The 4828-nt window shown below is 42.7% G+C and overlaps 1 pseudogene; it reads left to right on the top strand.

Moving 5' to 3' along the window:
- The first annotated feature begins 3895 nt into the window (after nucleotides 1–3895).
- On the top strand, nucleotides 3896–4566 carry LOC101631001 (annotated as a pseudogene).
- The last annotated feature ends 262 nt before the right edge of the window (nucleotides 4567–4828 follow it).

Genomic DNA, 4828 nt, shown 5'->3' with positions numbered 1-4828 from the left:
CCCCGTGAGGCCCACCTGGGCCAGGAGTCTTGAGGCTTGGGGTTTGCCTACACAGCCAGAGCTCATTCTGCTGTGGGTGGTGTAGGCCGACCTTGCAGCTGCATGCCATGGGGGGTGGGGGGGAGCCACTGCCAATTGCCACCTCTCCTGTCAACTACTACTGGAGTAGCCTGGGGCTGTGCCAGAGCCCCAGTGTGGCTGCTTGCAGTGGGGAACACCCACTACCACAGTCACTTCCACTTTTAAGCAACCTGCACTGGGCTGCAGCCCCCAAACACTAAGGCAGTGGGGTGGGAAACCACCACTGCTACTCAGCCTGCACACTCCCCCTGCTCAGCCCTCGGGGCCTGGTAGAGCCCCTGTAACAATTCCAAAATTTTTTATCTTATCAAGAAAAGAAAACACTGCCAATTTTTCCTAATTTAGACTTCTGGGAAGTTTTGTCATAAGTTTTAGGAAAAAGACCTATCTAATTGCAGTCAAAGTTCTGACCAGCAAAATGCTGACAGCCAAAACTTAACATATTATTTGGATTCCACAACTGGACAAGTCAGCCTTCAAAACACACACACACACACACACAATCAATTTCCCATCTCCCATTCTACCTGATGTTTAAAGATTTCATGTACCCAACATCAACAACCTAGGTTGAAGAGAAAAAACACTATACTCAATACCACAACTCATGCTCCGCTATGAATGAAACCATCTGGTATTTTTCCTTTTCTTTCTGGCTTATATCACTAGGCATGATCCCTTCCAGCTCCATCCATGTTGCTGCAAAAGACATGAGTTTATCTTTTTTGATTGCTCGGTAATATTCAATTGTATATGTACCACATCTTTTTAATCCAGTCATCTACTTTTGGGTATTTGGGTAGATTCCATGTCTTTCCTATTGTAAATAAAGCATCAATAAACGTAAGAGTGTAGGTGTCTTTTTGAATCCGTATTTTTGTGTCTTTTGGGTAGATACCTAGGAGTGGGATTGCTGGGTTGTATGGAAGCTCCATTTTTAGCAGTTTGAGAAACTTCCAAACAGTTTTCCATAGTGGTTGTATTTGTTTGCATTCCCACCAGCAGTGCAGGAGAGTTGCTTTTTCTCCACATCCTTGCCAACATTTGTTGCTGCTAGTTGTTTGAAGATGTGCCACTCTCACTGGGGTGAGGTGGTATCTCATTGTGGTTTTAATTACAAGTGATGTTGAGAAGTGCCTTTTTAGCTCTTCTGCCCATTTTTGGATAGGGTTGTTTACTTTATTTTTTTGAGTTTCATTAGTTCTCCGTGTATTTTTGTGATCAATCGTTTATCACTAGTTTTGTGGGAGAAAATTTTTTCCCACTCAGTGGGATGTCTGTTTTTGTAATGTTTCTTTTGCTGTACAGAAGCTCTTTAACTTAATGTAGTCCCACCTATTGATCCTTGCCTTCACTATCATTGCATTGGGTGCTCTATCTTTAAAGATGTTACTGAGGTGTATGTCATATAGTGTTTTCCCCTTCTTTGCTTCCCAGTATTTTATGGTTTCCGTTCTTATGTCTAGGTCTTTTATCCACTTCGAGTTGGCTTTTTTACATAGTGTGAGGGATGATCTAATTTCATTTTTTTGCATGTAGCGTCCCAGTTTTCCCAGCACCATTTGTTGAACAATGTCCCATTGTAGCTTCTTTGCTCCTTTGTCAAAGATTAGCTGCCCATAAATTTATGGGTTTATATCTGAGTTTTCTATTCAAATCCTCTGTGTGTCTGTTCTTGTTCAAATACCATGCAGTTTTGATTTTATGATTAGAAATGTTAACACTTGAAACCTTAAATTTTAAGTAGTTGTAAAGATTGTTACAGCATTGTTTCTTTAGTTTGAAATATTCACAAATATCTTTCTATAATTTGCTTTAAGAATGTGCCCCTTAATTTTTATCTAGGTCATATAAAGCGTTGTATTTATAGATCAAACTTTTAAAAAAAGATTTATTTATTTATGCATATAGAACTGGGGTACAGGCTAGAGGTGTGGGGGGTGAGAGGAGTCACCAGAGACAGAGTGGGGAGCAGAATGGGCAGACTGACTGAAATACACTGCTGAGGGGAGCAATGGGTGGGTCAGGAGAGGTCTGCCATGCCATGTGGGTCAGGTCCCTGGCCAGGGATTTAACTCTTGCTGCAGTGGCTGCAAATAGCTTCACAGTGCTGTTCTTTAACATGACACCTCAACAGGGAGGGCCCTAGATCAAACCTTTTTAGTTTCAAAAGAAACAAAAGCTTTGCAAATAACATATATTGAATGATTTGTATGCTTAATGAATTCCCATTATTGAAATTAGTAAAATACTCATATTCCAAAAAAGATTTGGAAAAAGCCACTCAAGCAGTGCTAAAAGAAACAAACTAAAACCAGAATTTTATTTATCAAGCCTCCATACTTAAAAGACTTAAAAGACAATAAGTTCAACTCTTCTGGGGTAGAATTCCAATTTAGTCAATCTGGAAGTACACCAAATCATCATATCTTAAAATATTTTTTTTATTAACTTCATTCCACAAACCTTTATCAATACCACATATCTCTCACATACCACATCCACTCTACCTTGCCCTATCCTTTATTCTTTCTGCAAGTCTTTATACTTGACAAAGTGCTTTCTTTTTCCTTCTTGTACCAAAATAATATCCATGTCCTTTTTTTTTTAATATTTATTTATTTATGCTTACAGAATTGGGGTATAGGCCAGAGGTGTAGTAGGTGAGAGGATTCACTAGAAACAGAGTGGGGAGCAGAATAGGCATATGTATTGAAATACACTGCTGAGGGGAGTAGCAGGTGGGTCAGGAGAAATCTGTTGTGCCATGTGGGTCAGCTCCCTGGCTGGGGATGGAACTTGTGCTGCAATGGCTTGGGAGAGCTTCATAATGCGGTGCTTTAAGTCGTTGAACCCCTTTATCCCTTTTTATTCAGAAAACACATTATAGTTCTGAGCTCCTTAATTACTTTTCATACACATTCTCAGTTTTCCCACTCTTTAGAATCCTTAATTTCTAAGGAAAACCTAAAGTCAAGAGAAAGTTTCCAGGTTTATGGTGATGGATCATGGGTACTATGGTTGTTGGAGAACTGTGGGGATTACACCTTAGTGGGAAGTCAAATTCTGTCCAAAAATTAACAGTGTAAGGAAAAAACACTTCATCTAAAGCTAAAATAAAATGAAAATGTTTCTAACATCCTGAATTTTAAATGGTCCTGTTTTGATTTTTTCCTTTAGTTTCTGTAGGCCTTGTCTTAGTCAACCAGAATGCCTGTAGTCCAAAATATTCATCTGTCTTATAATTTTCAGGGGCAGAGGAGAGTTTAAGTTTTTCTAGGATTTTCAATTGCTATTTTAAAAATTATTTCTTTCAAGACCATTTTTTTGTTTGCTTTGTTTCTTCAAAGACATGAATGTTTTAGTTTAATCCATGAAATCTTAAAGCTAGTATGAGACTCGAAAAGGGCTCTTAGGTGAAACTGAAACAGAACTGCCCAGTTTACAGGTTTCTTTTTTTGTTTTAAAGATTTATTTATTTATGCATACGGAACTGGGGTACAGGCCAGAAGTGCAGGGGCAGTGAGAGGATTCACTAGACACAGAATGGGGAGCAGAACAAGCCCACTGACGAAGTACACTGCTGAGGGGAGCAGCAGGCGGGTCAGGAGAGGTCTGCCGAGCCATGTGGTCACCTCCGGGTGGGGATCGAACTCACGCTGAAGTGGCATCAGCTTCTTAGTTCTGCGTTTTAACCTGCTGTGCCACGAGGGGGGGGGGTCCAGGTTTCTTTATAAACAGACAGAGCACTCACTGAACAAGTTGCTCTTTCTCCACAGGAAGCTGGATGTACTAGTCATTAGTATCTTATATCATGTCAATCAGAGCTACACAGACACCAAAACCAAATATCAACTCAAGCGGCGTGAATGCAAGGTATGCGCGAGGCAGCAGCAGCAGTAGTGTCTACAACTTTGATAACAGGGAGACTTACTCACTGTGGGAAATTCATAAGACCATCACTCAGTTGTGGGGCTACTACTGGTGACCTAGCATGAGCAGGACCAGACACTGGAGGATTTCAAAGACCAGTCTTGGAATAAGCCCAGGGTAGGGCGGCCATGGCGCACAAAAGTCACAGTACTGGTGGCCCAAAATGATGACCCCACTGACCAGAAGGTTGTTTTCTTTCCTGAGAAGCCCAAAGTGGGGATCAAGACCATCACACTGTACTGCCACTGCATACAGGAGGAAAACATCACCCATGCTCTCATCTGGTGCAGTAGGGCATGACCTGCTAGGCAGTCTCTGGTCAACATGGCCCCTGGAGCAGTTTCTGCAGCAGGAGCTGCTCATCAAACGTCACGGAGCATGAAGTCATGACCAAGGAAGAGGTAACTGAGAACTCTGAAAGAATCATCTGCCCCAGATCCAGGCAGAAGACCCTGTAGCTCACTACTTAGGGATAAAGGGAGGGCAGGTAGTAAAGATCATCCAGCCCAGCAAGACTGGGGCAAGTACATCACCTATGGACTGCTGCACTAGCTCCCTCCAACCCACAGGAGATGACTGACACCTTTGGGGTGTGGATGTGGTGACAACCTGGGCAGAGGGTCATCATGGCCACTGGTCCCACCCTGGATGCTACATGATGGTCCCTCAAGAGCGGCAGAAAGCCTCATGGAGGTCTGTGGAGCCCCAGCCACAGACCACAGGCCTGAATCTGGCCTGCCCCAGGTGAGGCCCAGGGGGCATACCACTTCCTGCCCACCTCCTGCATGCTCACTCGGACATGAGAGCAGCAGAG

The sequence above is a fragment of the Condylura cristata genome, unplaced genomic scaffold (assembly GCF_000260355.1).
Source record: "Condylura cristata isolate star-nosed mole 26May11 unplaced genomic scaffold, ConCri1.0 scaffold00051, whole genome shotgun sequence".
Classification (NCBI taxonomy): domain Eukaryota; kingdom Metazoa; phylum Chordata; class Mammalia; order Eulipotyphla; family Talpidae; genus Condylura; species Condylura cristata.
Note: the sequence above shows the minus strand (reverse complement) of the source record. Positions and strands in the feature narration are given on the sequence as shown.